Source organism: Pan troglodytes, chromosome X, assembly GCF_028858775.2.
Source record: "Pan troglodytes isolate AG18354 chromosome X, NHGRI_mPanTro3-v2.0_pri, whole genome shotgun sequence".
Classification (NCBI taxonomy): domain Eukaryota; kingdom Metazoa; phylum Chordata; class Mammalia; order Primates; family Hominidae; genus Pan; species Pan troglodytes.
Window position 1 is genome coordinate 136,085,736 of NC_072421.2, and position 27,498 is coordinate 136,113,233.

General features: G+C 36.3%; 1 protein-coding gene and 1 non-coding gene across 5 annotated transcripts in view; both read right to left on the reverse strand.

Annotated features, from left to right (window-relative positions):
• The window catches only part of FGF13 (fibroblast growth factor 13), a 593,844-nt gene that overhangs the window by 12,456 nt on the left and 553,890 nt on the right, over positions 1-27,498 (reverse strand).
• On the reverse strand, positions 23,674-23,755 carry MIR504 (microRNA mir-504). Its single transcript, NR_035831.1, has one exon. It is a non-coding gene; the product is annotated as a microRNA mir-504 (primary transcript).

Consider the following 27,498-nt stretch of genomic DNA (forward strand, 5'->3'; position numbering starts at 1 on the left):
AGAACAAGCTTAGTAGGTTGTGTCTTTTTAAATAGCTGTTGCAAGCACTTGACTAAAAATTCAAAGCTTAGGAGCTCTGAAAAATTTTCACAGAGATCCAACCAACTGTCATGCACAAGACAAAGGTCCTTTCCTCCTAGATGAATTGAAAAGCTCTGGCAAGGCCTATTAAAAATAAAATGATACCAAGGTGGGTGCATATTATATTCTTGTACCTCAGGATTTTTTTTTTCTTTTCTTTTCTTTTTTGAGATGGAGTCTCGTTCTGTTGCCCAGGCTGGAGTACAATGGCATGATCTTGGCTCCCTGCAACCTCCACCTCCCGGGTTCAAGGGATTCTCCTGCCTCAGCCTTCCAAGTAGCTGGGATTACAGGCAAGGGCCACCACACCTGGCTAATTTTTGTATTTTTTTAGTAGAGACGGGGTTTTACCATGTTGGCCAGGCTGGTCCCGAACTCCTGACCTCAGGTGATCCACCTGCCTTGGCCTCGCAAAGTGCTGGGATTACAGGTGTGCGCCACCGCACCTGGCCAGGAATTTTTGAGAATCACACTTTTGACACACATTGGATAGCAGCTCTGTTACATTTGGTAGGGTTTGTCTCTGAAGAAAAGTGTCACAGTAATTAGGAGTCTGCTTCTTCAAAAGCTTTGAAAGGAGACTTTCTTGAACAAGTAGGAAAGTAATGCTAGCCAACAGCAACTGCTCAAATGGAAGTCACTATAGCATTCTTTCTGCTGCAAAACATAAAAGCTGGTGTCACAGGGCAAGGTGCAAAGGCCTCATCTATAAACCAAGGATTTGAATGGATGAGAATGGTGCTGCAGAGGACTATTAAACTGCTGCATCACATTACATCTGCAAATGACTGCTGAGGATAACAAGTGCTAAAGAGAGGAATCTTTTTTATGAAGAATGCATTTCTACTCATCAGCCCCTTGAAAGGAGCTACATGAGAGGATGCTAGTGGCAGTCATTTGTCACGAATCTGAATGGAGGGAGCCAATTTATTCATTTGAGACCCAAATAGAAGAATTAATTCTAATCTAGGATTTAATGAAAGCCTACTGTGTCCCAGGCACTGTGACAGCCCCCTTTGAAATATATAACAATCTGCTTTACTCTTGAAGGCACCTCTCAGTAATTACTTCCCTCTGGCCTGAGAGGAGAGTTCCTCCCACCTCACAGGTGAGAAAATCACAGCAATGGTGCCCTTAACAAGTCATTTTTAAAATAAACTCAATTGCAAGTGCACCTTTTCACCCACAGAGTAGTCACTGGGTAGACAACAGCTGTAATGTCAACTCCCTTCTAAATGCGCAACTTCAACGTTTGCTGAAGGCTCAGCCCTCCCTCCTATTTGTGTGCCCTGGCCCTTTTGAAGAGCTCAGCTCAAAGTTGCCTCTTCCACTTCCAAGTTTTCTGACTGTAGGCAATTCATGTGTTTTCTGATCCTGCATCTGCAAGATGGGGACAGCATCATGTGCTTCATACGGAAGATCACAGAAGGCATGGGGAAGCAGTTAGCTTAAGTGGAAATGCTCAACAACTACCAGATCTCTTCCCTTCCTTTAACTTTCCATTTGTGTGATATATAAGAAAATGTAGTATTCTCCCCACCCCGCAACTTGAAATTGGTATAAAAACTGGTGGTGGTCAATAAAAACAGAGAAGAAAAGCACCTTTCCATTTCTGTGAGGGGCTAATGCTACACATTAATTGTATGTGTGAGAAATGCTTACAGTAGTGATTCCTTTTCAAGGATGACAATGCATGAGCCTTTGATTTAGGGCTTAAAATATTCTAAGAATCTAATACTAGAATTACTATAATGTGTATCAGTGAGACCACATGATAATAAAGGGATTTGTGAAATAATTCCATATTAATAGGCCAGATGACATTTACACATCTCACTTTAATTACTATGCTACAAAACTACAATGTTATTATCTCACTTCTTTTGTTCCAAACCACTGTTTTACTAGTTCTACTTTGATAATGTAGATTACTAATAACAATAATGAAAAAATATAACAGTATTTTATGTTTAAGCAGTGCCTACATTTAAACTTTTCTACAACTGCTTGAATAGTTATGGCATTCAAGTGACAGGTAAGGGACAGTTTAACAAAAGTAATGGTAACAAAAGTAATGATTATAATGGGTTTTGGTAGACTTTTAAAAAAATCTCTAAAGAGCTTGTTTTAGAGTCAAAGAAATGAAACAAGAGATGCTAATACACTGGAACCTGGCATTAACACTTTCTGCTGGAGAACTAATCCAGTGCAGGGAAGCAGCTCCTTCTAGAGGAAGCTGGAATCTGTTTACGGTAGCTGGTACTGGCATGTGATATTTCTGGGGCTGCAAGACACTGAAGATCCAGGAGCTCCAACTGATCCTGAGTTCCAGAGGGTAGGAAGAGGTCTGACACAGAGCAGAAGCCAAGCCAGGCAGCCTATCCCCTAGGCCGCTTCTTTTTCCATTACAACGGGCAGCAGCATTCCATTTATCTTATATAAATCTGTCCACTTAACATTCTCCTAGATCATGGCATGAAAGTTCACTCTTCTATTGCAAAAATATTCACAACTGAGTTTGGGCACATGTTGGGTTTTTTATTTCCAGTGAACTCTACTCTAGAGGTATTCAGGAAATGACCCTAGAGCACCTTTACTGAAATTAGGCTTCTGCCTTTTCAGGTACAGATGCAGGTAACACATATAAGGAGATATATAAATTATTTAGTCAGATTCGTGTGTGTGTATGTGTGCACTCACATGCATACATACATGAGAGAGACAGAGCGAAACACAGAAATACAAAGCGGAGAAAGACAACAGAGAGTGAAAACATAGAAAGTTAAAAAAATGGGCCATTTGCTTTCCCCAATTCTATAAACCTGTGGACTTTGAGAAATATCCACCACCCTCACCCGTGAATGTTTAACGGGGAAGGCTGGAAAGTAAGTTGTCTCCCCTTTGCTGGAGAAGACATCTCTTTACTGTCCAAACTCCCAGCTGTGCTCAGAGCTCAGGGTGAAATCCGATAGGCTGCCCAAGGTAAGTAAAGTTCTTCTGTAAAGTTAGTGTCTATAGAGGAGCCAAACAGAGGAGTAAACATATTTCTTCCTGGAGATTTTCCTATGCTTAATGCACATCCATCTCTGGGGAAAAAAAAAAAAAAAAGGAAATCCAGGACTCTTGAGAAGTTCAAGATTGGTGCAAAGAAATCCTGTGAAAGCTCATTAAAACAAGACACTTTGAAATATGAATGTCACCATCATAAAGTGAATCACATTTTCACAAGGGATATATAATGCTTACATGTGTAGCTATGTTGCAGTGAACAATACAACGGTTTCCTATTTATGACTAAACTGCCATCGCCTGTGATGCTGTTTATGATTATCATCTTACATTATGGCTCTGGAGAAACCACTGCGGTGAAGCCTGAATCCTAAAAATGCAATGCTTTACGGGAGTGTTTGGCCACGTATCTAGCTACAATTCATAACTGAGCCCCTGGTAGCTTAAATTAAATTTGGCTTGCCTTGTATTTCCTGAAATACTGCAACATTTTATATTAATATTTTAAAAGGATTTTGATGACATTAAATTTTGAAATTGGCAAATTACAGTTCTTTATCAAAACATGCAATTTAAATTTTCAAATATTTGTTACCTAAGTATCACTGTAGCTGAAAACACAACACAGTAATATAATATAAACTATGAGAATATATAAAAATGATGAATACTTCATAAGCTTTGTACAACCATTACCTATCTGAAATAATGTTCAGTTCTATTTTCAACAATGTAGACTGTTAAAGTATTTGCATGAGAATGCAAAATGCATAAATTATCCCTGCAGGGAGCACTTAAAACTTAAGGTAATTATATAGCATAGAAGTGGTTTCAGATAACTCAAAATAACAAATAATTCTACAGTCACCCTTTAAAATGATTACTATTCTGTGTTACCAGTGATCTTGATCATTTAAAAATCCCTCCTTACAATTACATTCACATGATCAATTCGTACTTTGTTCTTTTACCATCAACCTCTTACAGCTGGCTCTGAAAATTTGCATGCTATAAAAACTGAACTAGTCAGCTAGTAGAGATGAATCCTACAGTTATATTCATGCTGTGAACAGAACCGTAACACTCCCTTAATATATCTTATCATTGCACTTTTATACTAAGCGTGCATCCAAATCAAGTCCTATTTTTTACATTCCTCCTGCTCAAAATCTTTTAATGGCTCTCTGCTGCCTACAGGATAAAATCTAAACTCCCTGGCCGGGCGTTCAAGGCCCTCCACAATCTGGCACCTGCTCTCCTACAACTCTAGCATAAGATTCCTCAACTCAAGCCAGATTGGAGAAATAAGTCCAGGATGAAAAGTAGGAGATATTTTTTTCTTATGAATGGAAAAATATCTCCTACAAACCAATTACTGTGCTTCAAGGGTAAGATAGTCTCTGTGGGTAGAGAGAGAATCATTAGGTCACAAGGAGTATGTAACTAATTCCTCCTAAATCTCTTTCTTATGTTCTGCAGTATTATTTTTTTAAATCCTGAAAAATGACTTGCAGTTCTCGAACATCCCAGTTGTGTCATGTCATGCTTCCTCACACTGTGATTTAGCAGGCAGTGCACTTGTGCAAGGCTGCCACTATGCACGCAATTCTTTGGGGCCACTTGATAATAATAGGCACCTCTCCTTTTCACAGCGCACAGAGAAAAAGAATCAAACGTCAGCATGTCAGAAACCTCCAGGCTCAGCTTTGACAGGAATGCAAATGCACTTTACCATTGATTATTTCTGAAGGCTTTTCACAGCATCAAGGAAGAGGATAATGAAGTTGTATCTGAACAGAAGGAAGCTAAATTATTTATCTCATACTAATTTTTACCAGATGGCTGGTGAAGAAAAATCTATATTGGCAAATATGTTGTATATATTACCTTAAAGATAATCAAGGGGGCTAAAACTTTAAATGTCCACAATATATTTGCATTTAGTCTTAGCGCTCACATTGATTTCATGCACAGGTTCTTCTGAGTGCACGTGATTGGTATACAAAAAATTGTTATCACCAAGTCATTATAAGTTGCATCATCTATTCATGAATCACATCAGCAATTGGATTGCTTCTAATTTTTAAACTCTCAGATAAAATACATTTGGTATGTCATTACATGATGATGGCTACTATATCCCTCAACATCAGGAGGATACAAACAACACTCCTTCCCCAAGAGAAAGAGAATATTGCCCTTCAGTGAGAACACAGTTCTCAGAATCAAACTCCCTCACTAAGCTTCAGGCAGAACTGGTTAAATGCTGACTTCCAACTAAAATAAACACAGTCAGTTGATGGAAAGGTGATAACTGTAAGGGAGACAGGGTGTACCAGATATACATTCTTTTCCTCTCCTGCCCAAGTTATGTCTCTGGGGGTAGGGTTGCACGCACTCCACATCTGATTCTTCCCTCCTCGGCCCTGTCATGGATCCATTTGCTCTGCTTTGAAGCTCACTACTGGGGAAAGGAGACATAGACTTGTTCTTTGACTGACTCTCAAATGCCAGTTGTTCAGGAAAGAAGACATTCAATTATGTGTGCTGGTTTATATCAACTAAAACGTTTTCAGATGAGCCTAGCTATTCTATTCTGTTCTCTAGGTAAAGCAGGTATAAGTTCTGGTTCCAGAAAGAAAGTGGTTTGTGTAAAGACTCACAATGCATGATTTCCCTAGATAGTCAGAACTCCTCTGAACAACATCTTCATATAATGTTTGTTGTTTAGCAGAATGTGTGGTATCACCTCTGGCTGACTTATGAAGACCATTTTTTCTATATGCCATTTAATGAAGAGTTTACTCATTCAATTCAACAAAGGATTCTTAAGTGCCTATCACGTGCACTAGTTTTCCTAAACTAGATTCTGACAACCATGGTGCTTAGCACTTTTGGAATAGCATGTGCCTTCTCTAGACAGTTGTCCAAAGAGCAATTCCCAGGTCTCAGCCTGAACTCATGAAGTATCCTAAAGTGCATTCTTACAGCAAGAAGACAACAGACCAAAACTGAGTTCTATAGTCTACACTGGCCAAACAAGATATAACTCTACTTTGCATGAATCTCTTCCTACTAGAATAACCTGCTTGAGCATTTATTCCATTCCAAAAGGATTCATTTGGTAAATTCATGTTATAGTTAAGTATTCTATTATCATTAGAAGCGGCAGCAGCTAATTGCTTACCAATCTCTAAAAAAAAATGTGATTATCCTAGAGCAAAGAACAGATTAAAATTTAAAAATAACTTATGTTGAAACCTAAAACCAGATCTTTCAGAATCACACTTCAGAATGACCCAAGTTGCCATCATGACAGTACCTACAAGAACATACAAGTCGTACATGTTCCTACAAGAACATACAAGTCGTACATGTTATGACTAGCCAAATATGAGTCAATTAATCATAGTGAACTATAAACAATACACTACATTCTATGCCAATATAAGATATTAAGATTCAATTTTTTCTTTCTCTTTTTAGTTTACACATAATAACTGTACATATTAATGGGATATAGAGTGATGTTTCGATACATGTATACAAGGTGTAATGATCATATCAGGATAATTAGCATATCCATCACCTTAAACATTCATCATTTCTTTGTGTTGTGACCATTCAAAAATCCTCTCTTCTAGCTTTTTGAAACTATATAATAAATTACAGTTAACCATATTCACCCTTTACTGCTGCACAACACCAGAATTCATTCCTCTTATCTAGCTGTAATTTTGTATAAGGCGGCTCCATTTTTAAATCACCTTTCTGCACAGGAAGATTGCTTCAATCATCAGAAACAACATGCTACGAAACACACTTTGGTGTCACTGAAGTTATACTCTATGCAATTCAGATCTACTGAAGGAATGTTTACAGAAGCTGGATATTTGCTGAAAACCATAGGGAGGAGGAAGGAACAGGGGAACCATAAGCCAAGTGACCAGAATAAAAGATAGTATGAAGACTCTGAGTAAACACTAACAGAGTTTCAAATCTCATAGCTTTGGGGTAAGCTCTGCAGACTATACTTAGTTGCCAGGGACTTCACTAATTTTCTAGCATTTGAAGGAAATAGGAGTAGACAAATTTAGCAGGTATGAAGCCATTAGAATAGGGATGTTTAACTCTGTGCAAGCACATCAAATTATGTGTACAACTCCAACAAAAAAGCAAAGAGATGGGTGTGTAAACAGCAGTGACAGGAAGACAGACATACACATAAGCAGTGAAAATAATTTCAGACTACACATTTGTTTTCTTAGCAATATTAACTCTCCATTCTTTTAAGTATTCTCAATATTTAGCCACAGTTGCTCACTGTATTCTGAATATATAATAATAGATTCAATTTTTCCTGAGCCTGAGTCACAGCCTGGTAGTAAATTAGGTGCTTAGGAAGACACATTATTTCCTTGAGGCCACTGAGCCATCATTTAGGGTGTAATATGCTTGCCTTGGTTTATGAAGATGCTCCTGACTCACTTCAGTGGGAGTTGTTTTTGCTGCACTGCTGATAGCTGAGTTAAATGAGTGTACTCATTATTTTCTTTGTGCAGTGTAGATGGGATGGGCTGAGCTAATTATACTTTCTTGCCAATTCCATTCTGACCTACAGAGCAAATGTCCACAATGTTTTGTTAAAATCTGAGGTTCATTCTTTGTCTGTGGAACAAAGCAAAGCCAGTGAGGCCACATGGGGTGGAGGGAAAATTGTGGACTCCTTGATAGCATTCCCTAATTCACTCTGTTAGTTGGCCACTATACATGTAAACTATACATGTAGTATAACATTAATTTACAATATAAAGCAGATCATGTCATTCTTCTACTCTACACCTCCCAATAGCTTTTCATTTCACTCAAAGACAAAGTCCCTGACTTGGCCTACGAGATCATCTGTGATCTGACCACTACTACGTCTTTGATCTTATGTATCATTTGTCCTCTTTTTTCATTTTATATGTCACACTGGCTTCCAAGCTTGTCCCTTTAATATGCTAAGCATATCCCCACCTCTGACTCTTTGAACTGGCTTACACCTCTGCCTTGAATAATTTTCCTCCAGATATCCGCCTGAACCTTCCCCTCTCATCCTTCAAATACCACCTCAACAGAGAGGCTTCCCCTGACCATCCTATATGAAACAGAAACCCTTATCTCTCCACACTCTCTACCCCTCTAACCCTTCTTGTTTATTCTCCAAAGAAAACTATATCTTTATTTGTTTAAAGTCTGTCTACCCTCTCTATAATATAAGCTCCCTGTGGGCAAGGATTATGTTTTGCTCATTGCTGTACTCCAGTGTTTGGAACAGTACATGGTACTCTATTCCTGACATAAAAATTTACTAAATTAAGGGATAGATGAATCCTGGTAGCCTGGTACAGTGAAGGGACAAATTATTCCAAATTTTTAAGGTCTTTGCATAATTATTAAACAATTAGACCTGTCATAAAATATTTGGGACCCTACTGAGGTACAGTTCTCAGGACTTTAATTTTCACTGCTGTTATGAACTGCATTAAAATTATAAATCAGCATCTCTACCCAAAGAAACAAAATAAACCTTTATGAATACTCTTTTGAGCTAAACATGAAAGGCTATTCACAAAAAAGGTAGGGCAAGATGAAAGGAAACAGCTAAAGAGAATACCTTTGAAAAGTGTGCCAACAGGTAATTAATCATTAAAAGCAGCAAATCCTGATGGCTAGTAAATTTCAAGGACTTATCCTAGTAATATATGAAAGTGAAATCTTCTCAACATATCAGAAATGCCAACTCCTTGTATTGAACCAAACAACAAATGAAGAATACATCTTTCCAAAGAAAATTCTGTAATTTTGATGATTTAATTAAAATACACTGCAGATTACAGATTGAACATTAAAACATTGAAAGCAGGTTAGCCAGGGACCTAGTATTTATCTCTGATGTTTCATGGGGGCTTAACACCTGATATCACTCATGCTTAAATTGCTCTTTGTAGAATATGGGCATCTCAGGCTGAGCACATACCGTACAGATGGGTTCATGGTTCATTCTTTTTGCCATGGACCACAATTTCTCTTCAATTTACCAAAACAAAGATAATTTTTTTAGAAAGAGAAATATTAACCAAATACATGCCACAACTTGCTAATTAAGTACAATGGGATACAAAGATCTATCACTTCAGTGCCACGCTTCCAATGTTGTTTAGAGGAGGAAATGATTTCAAAGGAAGCATAGTGAAGGAGAAAGAAAAAAAGAATGATTAAGTTAATTATTAGTAATTAATTATTAAAATTAAAAAGTTAAATTTTTAATTAAAAATTAATTAAAAATTGAATTAAAAGTGATTAAATTATAAATTACACTTTACACAAGTGTTTTATCAACAGCAATAAACACAAAATGTATCTTTATTCTACTCACTGGCAAGTAGGTACATCAGGACTCCATCATAGTGTGCCTTGCTAATAAGTGAACTCAGAAGTAACGTATCTAATCAAATACCTGGGATGGCTTAGCCAGGAGCAAAGGTTCAGGGCCCTGACCTAAGAGCAGTGCAGAGGGTTAGCTGAATTCCCTGCCAGATAGTCTCTTCTGTATATAAACTAACAGACTAGATACTGGACTCAAAATAAAAGTAAGGCAACAAGCACAATAGGCCCTTTAGTCGCTCCTTTCATGGAAACTGGTTTTTAAGACATGCCCACTGCAATCAACTGTCTTGGCTTGCTGATTTTGGCACACTGGGAAAAGGAAAAATGTATAAGGGGTGATTACATGCCTTTAAAAAAATCTGAACTAATGGCAAATAGCGTCCCAGATTGGTGGGCTGTACACTCTCGTTCTTCACTTTACATTCTGTATTAAGGAAGCTTTGCATTTGCATACTGGTTGAGTTTTTAAGTCAGTAAGTTGCAGAACAATAATTAGAACCCAGTCGGGTCTGTCTAACTTAGTAACTTTGGGCAAGTAATGTTACCTCCATGCCTCAGTTTCCTCATCTTTAAAATGGGGAAAATATAGTACATTCTCCATAAAGTTGTTAGGAGGATAAAATAAGTTAAGATTTGTAAAGGTCACCCAGCCTATAATAAGGAATACAATTTCCTAAAGAAGAAGTTTATAAATTGAGGAATGAATGGCAGTATTTTAGAATGTTTGCATTCATATAAAACAATTACTTCGTGCCTGAATAAAACAGCATAGTAATGGCTGCCCCTATGTATAAACCAAAACAGGACTAACAATCAATTAGTGTCTATAGTCAGCATCAAATCTGCTTCAAGGTGAGTGATTTAGGCTTTTGGTTTTCAAAATGGGGTGATGGGCTGGGCATGGTGGCTCATGCCAGTAATCCCAACACTTTGGGAGGCTGAGGTGGGCGGATCGCTTGAGGTCAGGAGTTCAAGACCAGCCTGGTTAACATAGTAAAACCCCGTCTCTACTAAAAATACAGAAATCATCTGGGCGTGGTGGCACTCACCTGTAATCCCAGCTACTTGGGAGGCTGAGGCAGGAAAATCGCTTGAACCGGGGAGGCGGAGGTTGCAATGAGCTGGGATTGCACCACTGCACTCCAGCCTGGGTGACAGAGTGAAACTCCGGCTCAAAAATACATACATACATACATACATACATACATACATACATACATAAATAGTGGGGTGATGGCAGGTAATGAAATTCTGTGACCTCATTTTTTTTGGTAAACTTTGCTTTTCTTTCTGTACTTCATCAGTCATCCTTAGAGCATAGGTTAGAATCCTCCAACTTGAAGAATTTAAACCCTATTTCTAAATATCTGGCTAAGAAATCCCCAGGAGATTTCTCTGCAAGTGCTTTTCCACTCCTCTGCTCTTCCATAGCTTTTGAGGAGTGAGGCTGCTCCTCCCATTGCCAGGAAATGAATTCCAAGAGCTTAAATTTTGATAGTGACCACCTAAAAATGCATTTCATTCTAGTGTACCTTCTTCTTGTCTACATAGTAGTTCCTAGGTTTTTCTTGTTGTTTTGTTAATACCCTTATCTAAAATATTGTCAAACTGTTGCTCTGCAACAGTAATCTGTGCCTGGTAGTCTTCATTTGGGAGTGGCCGTATCATAGAAAGAAGGAAACCCTGAGTATCCACTGGCTTTTAATTCAATGTCTGTTCAATATCTGTTTCTCCCATTTAACGATAAGCTCAGATAAGGCAGAGGAAGTTTTTGGCAAGTATCAGACAATCTGTGGATTATTGTTGAGTGAATAAATGTTTGGATGGATGAAGGGATAGAAATATATAATGCAGGAAGCTATCTTGACGATGGTAGAAGGAGTAAATATAAAAAGGTCAAAAATACATTTATTCAGAATCTTGCTAATTGGTTAAAGAAAAACAAGAGAAGTTTAGATTGTGTATATAATTTGGTGAGACTATTGATAACAGGTAGACAAAGTAAAAAGTGAGAGAGGGTTAAGATGTGCTAAGGAGGGGCTACCAGGGTTGATGAATGTGGGTGACAGTTACTTGAGAGGTGAAATGCCTTTTCGAAGCTGCTACTCTAAGCAGATTTTAGCCAATCAGTAATGATACTGAATAATGATGGTAAAATAATATTATGCAATAAAATAATTTTAATTAATATTAAAGTGTTATTATTATGTTACATCCATCCTGAGATTAGTATTTGGAGCATAATTGCTAATATTAATGCTTTGCATCTATTCATAGAAAATATGTTGATTATGCTTACCCTATGGTTTCAGAGGGTAACTGGAGAATACATAGCTTCTTTGGGGACTTCTCTGTAGGAATAATTCAGAACCTGTGATACTAGGATACTTTTCATTCATTCATTAATTCAATAAACACTTACTGAACACCTACTACATGCATGAAAAGTGTAGACACTATGCTAAAGCCCTAGGGATACTACAGTGAACAAGTCACAGCTATTTCCTGCTTTTTCAGAATTTATAGTCTGGTTAGAGAAACAGGAAGGATAAATGTTGCAAGTATTGTTTGGCAAGATGAGTACCAAAGTAGGAGTAATCATAGTGCACTATAGGAACTTTGAGAACACATGGTGCTTTAATCAGAGAAGGAGCTGCTGTTTAGTAAGAGCATCCTAGACTGAGGTATAACAGTCATTTTAGCCTAAGGGCCACTAGAGAGGCTCAGTCATAATAATGGATATTTAATAATAGAAATAGCTGACATTTATTCAACACGTATAGCATGTCAGTAATGTGTACAGGACTTTACATATATTATCATAGGGAATACAATGGCATAGCGTATGTAAATCCCGTAGGTGTTAGCGGGGAATAGCAGAGTTGCCTTGGGAAATTTTCTAAGGCTTTCTCTAGGCTGCAGTGGCTCCTCAAAGCTGATAGCAACAGCAAATAAGAACAATCCTGTCACAGTATCTCTTGGTTGGCAAGGAGTTCAACTGAGCTTATTGGAGGAGGAGACCATAGCACCTTGGGGGGTTCATGATAACCGGTGAATGATAAGACTTGGTATAATATTTCACATTGCCAAACACTAGAAGCATACGGGTTTAACACTAACAAATCTTCTGGCAGACGCCAGTAGGTTATTAGCTTAATGCTGGTGGGTTAAAGTGTCAGAAAAGTAGGGGGCACAACCTCCTTTTCAATCTTATAGGTAGGTACTACTAAAGTGTGAAACAAATGGCAGGCAGACTCCTCCTCAAAAAACAGACACAATGTCCAAAAAACAAAGAAGGCTGAAAGATACTAATTTGAGAACATTGTGAGGCATCTTAACCAGGGAAATGCTACACATAGAAAGGAACAAAATACCAGCTATGGACATCATTAAGGCCTAACTTTTCAATCAGACTGATAGTACTGAATGAAATAATCTGTTATATTTAATAACCCTTGCTAAAGCTTTTCAGAAATCATGATGGCGTTTCATAGATCACCCCTGTGCACTCTGAGCTCAATTATCAATTATTGGTAAAATGACTCCTACATATTATTCTCCTTGACCTTGTTCTTTAGGAATTATTGGAAATCAATTTTAGAAAAAGCTAATTAATTGGCATATATTTATTGATTGCCTATGGGCAGGGTAATGTACTAGGTTCTTGGAAATGAATGAAAATATTTAGTTGAATCTTTAATTTTGATCCTCCGGGGTCCCATTTGTCATGAATAAACACAACCCACTAACTTAAGAATTAGGTGTTTATATGACTCCATCTATTATTAAAATAACATTAATCACCATGTTATTCACTTATCTTATTAGAACTGCAAACAGAATTACCTTTAGCAATTACTGACTTCCTATAGACACAAGCATTTAAATATGGGCATTTGCCGTTAGCCCTAAAGAGCCAATATTAGGAGCTTTTGCCTCAAGCCACATGGGTATGCATAAACTATTTGAAACTATTTTGAAATTTTGACACAATATTATACAATCATATTGCATGTGATGATAGAACTACATTGCCTACTTTTATTATCTCAATTTTCCACTTAATGGCTTTGACTATATACTTAAGGAAACCAAATCTTTTACTGACTATTGGGCTCTATGAAGGATTATTCTGGTAATCCACACTTGATCTTAGCCAAAAGGCCGAGAAGCAATTATTCTGGTAATCCAAAACCAAAATTCAGATTCTGCCTGCTAGAAATAAAAACAACCAATTCCCAGTATGATTACTACACTGATGTCAGAAATCACAATCTGAAATATGTCATTGATGTAGATCTTTGATAATTATGTTTCTTCCTCCATTACTGCATAGGACAGCAGAGAATTCTAATAAAGGTCTTGCCTTATAGAGTCGCTTCTGATTTTTAAAGTGACTATGTTCAAGTTACTAAATCAAATATTTATTATGCTTAACTGGTTGTTTTCTTTTATTGAGGATCAGTCGTGAAAGTGGAAACTATGAAATAAGCTTCCACTGTAATGGCAGAACCTTACTGAAACAAAGCCAACAAGTGAAGTTGAGCAGTTAGCTTTCACCAGGACTACAATATTTGTGTTCAGGAGGGAAGGATGTTTTTCTACAATACAAAGAAAATAACTTTTCTGCACTCAAGTAATTTTCCCAAGTAATTTTCAGAATGAGCAAAAAATGTGAGACTGTCAAAACAGACAAGTTTCCTTTAAATAAAGGTGTAAGCAAATACAACCAGCAATTACTAACAGAAATTGCCTTCACTACAACAGCTATCAGCTAGACTGCATAGCACATGAAAGAAACTAATCCTTAAAACCTCTTTTCTTTTGTATGAATACTTAAATGAAAGCAACTAGTTAAGCCAATGATTCTAATTGGACTTTTTAAAGTAAACATTTTTATTTATTTAGGCTAGGTATATAAGTCAAAAGTTACAATTATGACAAATTTAAATTCAATCTATGAATGCAAAAGAATAATCATTCTTATATAATAGTACAGAAAATAACTTTTCAGTTTGTCTGAAAAACATTTGAACATTCGAGTGTCGGGAGTAGCTTAAGGTCAAGACCAGTTACATTCTTTTACATCCAGAAATTCTAATGGAGAGGAATCTCTGGATCGGTCACTGGTTTAAAGATGACCCTTACTAAAGTCTGGCAAATGCTCTGAGCCTTGAGCTTCAAAATTTATACAACAGAAAGAATGATACTGACCTTTCTCATTTACAAGTTAAGGGATGATAAATATTATTTCTACTAGGCTACATAATCATAGCTTGATTTTATTCTCAAACTTGTCTTTAAAGAAGAATTTTTTAAAGTGTAAGTCCTCATCTCTTGCCTATTCTGACAAATACCTCAAATTGAAAAACATTCGCCTCTATCACCTGTATAAGTCAAAATATGGAATCTTATCTCAAGCTGATGGTGGAAATACTGGCTTGCTTTTTCTATCAATCTTACATAATCTTGAAAGTTGATCTTCTTATCTCTCTAATCCTTCTGAAATGTGAAGGACACGAGTAATGACTTGAAAAAATGAATGACAGATCTGAACCATCATATTAATACCTTCTGAAGCAATGAGCTAAAAATGTTCTAGAAAGGTATTTTTTAATTAAGTAAGGCTAGGTGCAGTGGTGCATGCCTATAGTCCCAGCTACTCAAGAGGCTGAAGCAGGGCGATCAGTTGAGCCCAGGAGCTGGAGTCCAGTCTGGACAACATAGCAACAACCTGCCTCTAAAATAATTAAGTATAAAAATGAACATTATGTGTAAATCAAAACCACAATGAGATACCATCTCACGCCAGTTAGAATGGCGATCATTAAAAATTCAGGAAACAACAGGTGCTGGAGAGGATGTGGAGAAATAGGAATGCTTTCACACTGTTGGTGGGTGTGTAAATTAGTTCAACCATTGTGGAAGACAGTGTGGCCATTCCTCGAGGATCTAGAACCAGAAATACCATTTGACCCACCAATCCCATTACTGGGTATATACCCAAAGGATTATAAATCATTCTACTATAAAGACACATGCACATGTATGTTTACTGTGGCACTATTCACAATAGCGAAGACTTGGAACCAACCCAAATGCCCATCAATGATAGACTGGATGAAGAAAATGTGGCACATATACACCATGGAATACTATGCAGCCATAAAAAAGAATGCGTTCATGTCCTTTGCAGGGACACAGATGAAGCTGAAAACCATCATTCGCAGCAAACTAACACAGGAACAGAAAACCAAACACCACAAGTTTTCACTCATAAGTGGGAGTTGAACAATGAGAACACATGGACACAGGCAGGGGAACATCACACACTGGGGCCTGTCGGCAGGTGGGGGGCAAGGGGAGGGAGAGCTTTAGGACAAATAGCTAATGCATGTGGGGCTTAAAACCTAGATGACGAGTTGATGGGTGCAACAAACCGCCATGGCACATGTATAACTATGTAACAAGCCTGCACATTCTGCACATGTATCCCAGAACTTAAAGTATAATATATTTTATAAAAATGAACATTATAAACATAACCATTCTTCATGGTCTTATAAGCTATGTACTTAGTTGCTAATTTAATGCATGCTTGAAGTGTTCATTTCTAAATAAAGGTTTCACATAGGTTATTAATTCAACATTGGTGAGATGAAATAAAATGTAACTGTATTTCCAATTTAATCTGTAAAAGGAACTTACTCCTTGAGAAGTGAAATGTTGTAGCCTTTCCTGACAGCCCTGTGGGTGGCAAACAAGTCACAGTCTTTTTTTCCTTTTACCCAGCTGTATATTGTGTTAAAATAATTTACACTTTGTCTAGCAAGGCAAACCAATGATTTGGAGTGCCCTTCTTAGAAATTCTCATGACACACATTTAATTTTTTAAATTTGAATTTAAAAATTTGTTTGTGGGTACATAGCAGGTGTATATATTTATGGAGTACATGAGATATTTTGATACAGGTATACTGTGTGTAATAATCACATCAGAGTAAATGGGGTATCCATCACCTCAAGCACTTACCCTTTCTTTGTGTTACAATCCAGTTATACTCTTTTAGTTATTTTAAAATGTACAATAAATTATTGGTGACAGTAGTCACTCTGTGAATATGAAACACTAGATCTTATCCTATCTAACTATATTTTTGTACCCATTAACCATCCCCACTCCCTGCCTCACCCTTTCCAGCCTCTAGTAACCATCGTTGTACCCTCTATTTTCTATGGCAAATATTTTATTTGAATGTTGCTCTATGTAAGATGTACTTCATTTTTAGAATAAAGTGATTTGAAATATATTACAGTTGGGGGAATTACACACGTAATACACACCCACTATAGTATACATCTAAGAAAAATATAACTAGGAAGTTTCATTTCTGTCCCCAAACAGTATGTTATACAATCCAAAGGTCCAACAGAAACACATTTGAGGAAGTCTGCCCCTTTAGGTAATATACACTGTGTTGTCTTTTCAGAAATCTACTACCACTACTCCTCATTCACTAGAGGAGTTAGGGGGAGTTAACAGATAACAAGTGACCCAAACTACATAAGTTACTTGGCTAGTATATGTCCATGGAATTTTCCTTCCTTCTCCCAAACCCTATCACAGTTCTCTTACTCAGCCTTTCCTTTTGTTGTACTCTAAATAAATAAGAGCTTGGAAAAGGGTATAAGAAGCAGCATATCCCTCAAAGATCTTCCTCTCAGATACCTGGTGCTCCTCTACAATTGACATTTGTGGATACAGAGTAATGGTCTGCTTTGTGCCTCTTACATAAATCAAAACTGTGATTCCATTTCTTTGCAAAGACTTACGGCTAATGAAGGCTTCAGTTTCTTAAGTTCTGATGCTAAGTCCACTTGGTGCTTTGGAGTTCCAGTGGGGATGAATGAAAACATTTCACTGTGAACTCTGGTGATGTTACTAGTGCTGCATTACTTAATCATATTAGATGACTTCCATATTAGGAAGTCCAGGAGACACCATGATTGTTTGGAGATTTTCTCTGTTTCTCATATAGTCTTCTGTTTTCACCAATAGTATTAGATAGAAATTTAATTTCTATGCCTCAGAGTACTTTGGTAAAAGAAAATGAGAGAAGGAGAGTTGGTACATTAGGTTAGAAATAAGGGTATAGGAATAGTTGAAGATCAGTATTTCCTTGTTCATTTTTACAGGCAGTTTGCCATTTTCATGTGTTTCATTCTATAGGAATGGCTTTCTTTTATTTCGTTTGATAATTGGGATATAATGAGAAATAGAATCAAGCTGTGAAAGTGTTCATGACAAAATCTCACTAAGTACTATTTCTTTGAATGTGATGCAGATTTCATCAGGGGGTTCTAACCTTCTTTACCACCTTAGTCTTTAAGAACAATAAAACACAATCCTCAATAAAAATTCTAATCTGCATATTAACCAAGATTTTCTTCTCTTTGGAGGAGTTAGAATAAAAATGCAAATAAACAATGCATCAATATAAGAAAAGAGAAAATTTGCATTCACATAAAGCTTCATCCAAGTCTATGTGAGAAATATAACAAAATCCACATTAGTAAAGTCGAAATTCCTGAAGCCCTAATGATGTTTCCCTGAATTCTATAGGACTGGCATTGAGTGATTCACTTCCTGAGCATTGACAAAATCAGATCCATTGTTCGTTTAATTTCATTATTTTTTCTTATACCATAGTGCCTTTTCAGACAAGAGTACAGTAATAGGTAATGACAAGTACAATAAAAATGATAATGTTCTTTGTTAACAATGAATGATTAAACTGTCTTGGTAGAAGTCAATACGGTTCCATATTCTTGTGAGTTAAAAGATGACTTTGGAATATGCTTCAACCATCACTTTAATATACGTTGTTCAGCATGAAAAAGTTAGCTTACTAAAGAATGCTTTCTAAAAAGCATCTGAAATAAATGCAGCAATCAGCAAGACATACCGAATCTACATCCAGAAAATTTCCGTTTTTAAATGGAATGAAGCATGTAACCCATGGCAGATGCATAAAATGGAATTCAGGTAAAATGGCAAATCTGACTCCAAAAAGAGCATTTTGATTCTGTTCAAAAGTTACATCTAAACACTAAAAGTAGCAAGGGCCTCTTCAATTTTCCATTTGCTAATTGTTTCTAATCTATTCTGCAATAAAAACATGGTGTGCTAATGGATAATCATTAAGAAGGAGAGAATGGTTTTCAGCTAGCTCCCATTCTCTCGAGGTCCACCAGTTGTACTTCAGTTGCTCTGGTGCCTACTGCATAGCTACTGGGTACTGTCACCATCCAGCTGACAGGCATAAGATTTGGGGTGTTTCTTTGTTCTAGAAGGCTCTGAGCTTTCACATTTCCTTTTTTATTGTCTGGTCCAAAGCCTTATTCAGGATTTCTAAACTATCTCTCATTAATAAGGAGCTCCAGCTTGAATAAGACTAGTTCCCCCTCCACCCTCAAAGTCTAGAGTCTGGACTAATGGAAAGAAAGAAAAAATTCCACATTAGTGAAGTTGTGGAATCACAGGCCTCTATTCACAGTTAAGTTATCCAAGTTAAAAAAAAATCACCTCAAATGTATTTCTCTTGGAGTTTTGTATTAATATTACGCATCACAGTATTCAGGGCAGAAATTTATCTTCCTATTTTATTTTGCTTAGGTGAATATTGAAATGATTGTGTATTTTCTGAGCCTCCTCAGATAGGGAGGAGGCAGTCAGAAGTGTGGTGAGGCTAAGCCAGCCTGGAATCAAACATTTTCTACAGACAGAAATCACTAATCAATCTTGTGTTAAATTGCTCAAGAAAATCCATAAAGCAGTTAACATCACCTTGATTATTTATATACACAGATAGTTGAAAGTTGACTAACAAGATTTGGGAACAAAATATACAAAGCAGCTGATGCCCATCATGAAAAGGTGCACATAAAATCCACACCATAATCCAGGATGACAATTTCTAAACTCATACCTTGTGTTTAGCCATCTATTAAAACCTTGAGAATGATAATATTTGTTTTATATTTTAATTCTGTATCTAGTCCCAAATGAATCATCATTGACTACTCTCCCTCACCCAACATTATGTAAACATATAATAAATGGAGTTGTGGTTGTGGATAATCTTAGGAACAGACATTCAAATAAACAGGCATATAACTCTTATTTAAAAGTAAACTGGCCATCTATGCAAAATCCAAATACAATTTGTATCAGAAAAATTATAGGGTTGGGGTGTGTTTATATGATAAGAGAGAGAGGAGGGGGACCATTTTAGTCTACGTTTTCAAGGCTTTACACTTCACTCAACATAACTGCAGCTGAAACTTTAGTTTTTCTAAAGTCATGGTGGGGAATTCCTTACAGAAAGTCTCACAGCATCTTCTTTTGTGATTCACCTGTATCTTTGGTATTCTTTGTCATCTGATCATCTACTAGTCTAAATTAGGTTTCATTCAGCACACCTCCAAGGCTGTTCTGACAAACAGGCAGCTGCCACTACAGCATCTTCTTAAATGGCTCCATAAATGAAGTAAAGAGTATGGCTGTTCCAGTGGCCTGTTTTGGCTCAATGGTACAATCTTCCAGCTGGTGAATTCCCCAGTAAGTAAGCACTACAAGAACAATTTGTTTGATTGATGCAATGAAGCCTGAAAATTGCTATGGCACAAAGCTGCCTCCAGATTGGGAGGAAACTTTGGCTAGCACAGTCCCTTGAAGACATAAATGTTAAAGGCCATCTAACATTTTGTTTTGGCTAGGGCCCTCGAAAAGCTCAAAGTTACTTCAAATTATTAGTCAGGTCTGAAATGTTATATTCAATACATGTACGAGTCTTTAAAAGACCAATCATTCCTTTGTTTCAGTGAAATTATTTAAGTGATTTTAGGAGATAAAATTCAGAAAAGCGATCAGCTGAAAAAGGGAAGTTGTTACAAGAAAGATCATTTGCTCATTGATCTTCAAACACTAGTTTGCATGTGTGAGAGAGAGAGAGAGAGAAAAGGGAAATGAATTAATTTAAAAAATTAACTTAAGAAAAAAATATTCCACAGATGGCTAGTTATAGAACACTTGGCAGTTAGAAAATGCCAAGAGGGTTTCCCACATAAGGCTGAGAAAAAAATGAGTTTATTTCTTTTTAAAAGAAGCAGTGGCAGAAGGACCAAGAAACGGAAGAAAAAAGATAGAGGTGGAAAATCTGAACCTCCCTCTACCAATAGCCAACAATGGTCTGATTACAAGAATTTAGGAAACATACTACTTATTTTGGCTCAAAGAAGTCCAAAGGAAGTTCCCTTCTCATCCTTTTCCACCTTCCTCACCACTGCTCCATTCAATTTTATACCTATGTTGTTTTTAAACTCAGTATGCACTGACCTTAATACTCAAGGGTATGCTGGGTCCAATGAGCTCTCTGGAAGTGAGGGAACACAACCAAGATCTTTGTTTGTAGGAAAGGGGTTCTCAGTGACCTAGAGTTTGCTCCTTTAGTCCCTTCATAGTCTTCTACCCTGGAGAGTAGATTATATCCCAGTTTCCAGAGATCACCCCAAAACAAGATCCAGGTCTCACTTAAACCTAAGATTCCTCCACTCAAAACTAATTTGAAGGAACAAAGTGAGGCTGTCTGCTTCTCCTTGAACCTGTGAGGCCTTAGAATCTGTGTCAATTCTTCTTCAAGTATCATAGGGATTCCACGGCTACCTGGGGTTCAGCTCGAGCCAAGGCTCTAATGATCTCAATTTATTATTGATTTGACTGTGTAATTAAGTTACTTTAATCCTTGTGCACTGAACAACCAGTGTACTTACTGCAAGTGTTCCTGACTGGATAGAGGAGATAGTAGGGGAGCTGTTTCCTGTGCCTTTTAAGCAGACACAGGCAAAATAATTTTGGAAGATTTTGTAAACACTTAGAATATGTGTATCTGCAATATATCTTTCTGGCTGGGCCTTTGGAAATATATCAAAAGCGACTAGCATACTTTAGTTAATGCCTAAGCATTAACTCTGAACACAGGGATAATATTAAAAGCATTTCATTCGTATTTATGAAAAACATGTAGATTTTTTGCAGTAGATTATATTTCAGTATTCTGTAAGTGCTTGTCAGATGAAGGCAGTTTAACTGAGATGTAGTGGCACTTAATTTTTGAAAAGAAAAGAGAAAGCCCCTACCCTCATGTAAAACTAGTGACAAAAGTGTGTGCCTAACCACTTTTTAAAAGAGCACAAGGATAAGACAGGGCAGCAAAAGGTGCTATTTTAAAGTAAAAAAGAATAGCAATCTGCTATAAAGAGAAAAAAAAGAAAGCAGGGAGCAATAATGCCATCAACTAAATTAGGGCTGACACAGGGCTGGGAGGTACATAATCATCTGTTTCTCAGATAATCAGATGAGAAGTGAAACCATTCCCAGTGTTTTCAAAAATTTTAACATGTATGCTATCACTAAGATGTTTTCATAGGGAGTTTCTGTCCTATGATTTAATTCCCTGGCATTTACATTGTATTTCTTCAATTGTCTACATTTTGAAATCAAAATGTTCAAATGCTGAATGATGGTAGTCTAGACTCTCTAAACTGTCCAACAAAAGACATGGATTTTCTTCTTCCTGAGAAAAGTCTGAGTTGCTACATTATCTCATAAGCCTCATCAATAAGGATCCAATATCTGAGAGTTTTTTCTAGATATAATACACTGTGTATTTGCATTCCTGAAAAGAAAAAAATGTGTTTTTATTGTTAAAATCTAGCCATATTCAGTGGTCAGCTAATGAAGAAATTCATGAGAAAGCTACATTCTCCTAAGGTATGATCCAAAAAGTATGTATGACAATAATTGAATAAGAGGTGCTAGAAAGAAGTACTTAAAGAAAGTGAAGTTGGGACATGGCAAAGTGTACTGGAAAGAGTATTGGTTAGGAGTCACAAGACTTGCTTTCTAATTCCAAATTCCAATGTTGTCAATTATTTATTAGCTATGTGTCTTTTGGAAAACCACTTCATCTTTCTGGACATAAGTTTCCTTATCTATAAGGACAGAATTATAAGCCCTTCTCTATCTCACAAGGTGTAGCAGGGATCAAATGAGGAAATAAAGATGAAAATACTATAAATTTTAAAGTGTTAGATATAGGTCTATTTCAATTATCATATATGAACAGAATACAGAAACATATATAACTTATAAATAAAAGATCATTATTCCATTTCCTAACACTTTTTTAAGAATTCAAGTGCCTGATCTAGACATAAAGGTTGTACACATTTAGGTGTGAACAGTTCCTTGTTCCCAAAAACAAAAACAAATAAACAGAGAACAAACTAAATAGATTATTACTATTCAACCACTAAAATGTAGATTAAGAATAATATTTTAATATATGGAGGAACAGTCATAATAACGAGCAAAGAGCAGGTTTGAAACATGGTATGCATAGAGTTATTCCAAATGTACATATATATCTTTATGTAATATATATGTATTTTATATATGTACACATATATGTGTATACATATATTATGCTATATCATATATTAGGTTATATATGTATATTATGTATTTATACATATATATAAAATACGTATATATTACACGAAGATATATATGTATATTTGGAATATATGTATACATATATAATATACATATATATTACATAAAAATGTATATTTGGAATATATGTATATATAGAGAGAGAGAGAGAGAAAGAAAGACAAAGACAGAGAGAGAGAGATACACGAATTCCAGCTAGCCACTACAAGGATCTATAACAGAACATTAATATTGGTTTTCTCTTGGTTGGGGGACTTTGTAGATACCTTTTTGTATTTTCCAATTTTTCTGCAAAGAACATATATTACATTGGTAAACAGAAAATAAACATACACAAAATAACTGTTCAGAAAGAAAAGCTCAATTAGAAACTTAACATTCTTACTGAACCTGACTATAAGAGAGTTACAAAGACATTTCAATAACTACTAAAGAGACTTATCAGGATTGAGTTTCTTCATAGAAGAGGATCAGTTGAATTTTCATGAAGCATTGGGGTGGTGGGGTAAGATTCCAGGTGAAATGGCTTCGAAGTTGAGTTCCAGTCAACATTTGCCATACGGTGGTAGTCTGTGCCCTCTGTATGGGAAACCCTGCCCTGCACTCCCTTCAGTAAGAATACAGATAGAGTGCAGACCAGGGTCTCCCAACAGCAGCTGATTCAACATTCCACTCCATATTTTCTGTCTTCTGTTGTGATTCTATGTGGGAAATGGATGGCTCGTTGAGTTACCTTTTCCTTTTGAGTTATTCCACTTCAGTGATGGACACTAACTGATGAGGGTAGACTGTGGCCTTGTGGATCAGTTCGTCCCCTGTAAACAGCTGTACTTTCGGACTTTACATAAATTTTTCTTAGTCTTAAAAAAAATGACAATTTAATATATGATAGGATTTCCATAGTCTTCCAAGAATTATAGGCTTATATATATTGGCCTGAAGGCAGCATGTTATTATATGGACTGTAATGGCAAATAATATGAAGCATTTGTTAACTTAATGAACTTAACACTGTAAAATGCTGTGCATGTATTATCATTCCATTTAATCCTCTTAAGAACCCTATGAGGTCTATACTACTATTACCTTCATTTTATAGATGAGGAAACTAAAGGACAGATGGATTAATAATTCCTTTGCCCCAAATCATAAACCTTATAAGCATTTGAATTGTGTTTCAAATCCATGTAATGTCAGAGCCCTCCCTCTTAACCACTACAGGCATTTTAAAGGCAGATATTATGTATCATTTATTATGATGCTGCAGCCTGCTTAAAATCAGGATAGCAAAAGGTTGTTGCCACAGGGTAAAAAGGGGAAGAAGTGGGGGAGGGTAGTGTGTTCTATTTCAGAGATAGAGACAATGAGTCCATTGTTGGTTATTTTGAGTTTAAAGAGCCATTAGTGATAGGTTAATGTGCAGCAGCCATTTGTATATATAAGCCTGGCTCTCAAGATGAAAGGTGTCTGCATATGGATGGTAACTGAAACCACAAGAATACATTTAATAATCTAGAGAACACGAGCAGAATACAAGACAACTACTGAGGCTGGAAACTGGGGGCGGGGAGGACATCAAACATTTAAGAAAAGACGAGGGAAGTGTAAAAATTAAAAGAAAAATAGTGATGGTGTAGAACAGAGAAAAAGCAGTGTTGTGAAAGCCCACAGAAGAGATGGTTTCAATGAAAAAGTTGACCAACCTGGTCAAGTGCTGTAGAAAGGAGAAATAAGGTAAGGACTGAAAGGAGAAATGGATTTTAGTTGGCAGTCACTAGCGACATTAGCAGGAGGAGTTCATGGATGGCAATGTGGGCAGAAGATAGAATGCGGAGGGCTGAATAATTAAGAATTAGATGAGAAAATAAAAGCAAAGGTAAAGCTGAATAATTTAAAAATAGGCGAGAAAATGAAGAAAGCTCTTGCCTATCAAAGGAAAGAGACAGTCTGAAAGAGAAACTTAGGAGGGACTTTTTAGGATGAGAAGTCTTGAAATGATCTGTATGCCAGTGGAAAAAAGTCAGTAGTCCAGGAGGTAGTGAAGGTACAGGACAAAGGATAATTGATGTATCTAGGTCCACATGGCTTTGGGAAGAGATAAAATAAATGGAAATATAGCCTCTGAAAAAGAAGAGGAACTTTTCTTTTGGGAGATGGTTGTTGAACTGAATGGCTTTTAAGGCCCTTCACAATACTGATGCAATTTCATAAAGGATGGAAAAATCCTACAGTTAGTGTAGTGAGTTCTGGAAAACTAGACAGAGGATGTACTCCAGTGGTATCAGGCTGGCAATACATGGCACAAAACAATGTTATAAGGCTCCAGTGTACTTCAGACAACTACCAATAACCCCTTTGCCTGATGCTAAACCCAGACTTTTTTCAACAAATAACTGTCTCTTTTCCTTTCTTGTCTGGCTTCTTTTAAAAGCTAAGTTTGAAATGTGATACCTTTGCATGAAAGCGGCATGCAATCTACATGTCAGTTGATAAGAGTATACTGGAAATATTTCACTTTAATAATGTGGATAGGATCCTTCTGCCTCTCCCCTTCTCCCCTGGCCCCCACACCTTGTTCTTAATATCTCTGGATTTCATCTCTTCCCTAAAATACCTTTAGGATTTCTCCTATGTGCATAACAAATAACAGCATTATTTACATTTTAGCACTTCTTCTAAGACGTTTCCAGGTGCTAGATACAAGCTGTAGAAGAGCTTGCATTTTTTCCTTTAGATCTAAATAGTCTGAATCTCAGTATTGCTCATGGGAAACTGTTTCAAAGGCTGAAGTGTCAGAAGCAGAAAGGAAAGAAATGAGTGGGTGGGAAGTTCTACATGCAAACCTGTCACACTCTTCTTTCATTTTCAGACCTGAATATGCATGGATGCAGAAATTATAGCTTATTCCAAAGTTTTTATTGTCAGCATCAAATTTAACAAAAAAACGTCAAGAATATCAGATTGGTATATTTAGGTGAAAATGTTCAACAGACTTCATCTTTAACACAAATAGTCCTATCCGCTAATAAGCCCTTTAATTCCCTTTGAATACACTTCAAGAGAGGGCTCCAGGCAAAGTACACAGTAAAATCTCATTTATTCCAATTTCACTACTTTGAAATTTACAATAATTTAAAAACAGAATAGGGAAGAAACTTGATTTTGTTTAGAGATCCCTTTATACGTATAGAACAAAATAATGACACTGAGAAAGAAACTTTAAAAATACTTGCAAGTCAAATTATAAAGATGATGCATGCATAAGAATGTTTACCATAACATTATTTTGTAACAGCAACAAAGAAAAAAATGCATCAGCAGAGGACTGGATGAGCAGATTATGGTACATACATACAACAGAATGTTATTCATCTTTTAAAACAATAATGTGGATGTACATTTATTGACATAGAAATACATGCACAAGATGTGCCTAAAAAAGCAAGTTACAGAACAGGTCATATAAAGTTATCTCATTTACATACAATCAAGTAGATATATGTGTATATATACACAGGGAAGCATACAGGTGATAGACACTGAAATATCTGTGTAGTGAGTTTGGGGTGATGTTTTATTTCTTTTTGCTTCAGTGTAAAATAAAAACTAGAGATGAAAAAGTGCCTACGAACAAACTTTTCTGGAATACTCAAACAACTTATATTTACATGTAAACAACTGAAACACTAATTATATATCATTTCATTAATTCAAGTCATCTGAGGACAAGAGTTAGCATAGTTTGAGTTAATCTAGAACATTCATGTAATTATGTTTCTTTAAAAATACTTTACAAGACTGACCTACTTCATAATTAATTTTTAGTCATAAGTGGATTTTGTGTGTGTTGTGTGCACTGGGAAAGTTTCAATGCTGTTCTTTAGCTATGACAAACACACATTACCATTACCATCGCCACCACCACTACCACCGCCATCATCATTTCCATTATTAATCTACATCATCATAAAGTATATTTAAAATATATTAAAATTGATTACATAACTCTTAGTGGAAATAAATGTATATTTCAAATACTCATAATGCTCCCTAGCAACAAATGTCAGCAAGTGATAAGGAATCAATAGTTGGACTATAGGAGTTCAATATAAATTAGGCTGAATTACGTCTCTGCTTCATATAGAGGGATACTCTTATCAAGAAAAACTTCTGGTTTTTCTATTTATATTTACCTGCTTTTGGACAAGTCAACATTTCCTCATCAAAGAGTTGAGTAAAATTATGAATCTTATAAATACAGGCAACGTTTATCAATATCTTTTCCTCATACAGTACTTGGATATTTATCCATTACATTGATTGAGTTTAAACATTACTCTTGGAAGCTGTTTCAATGTCTGAACTAACTAATCAATTAATTAAATATTGTAGGCAACATT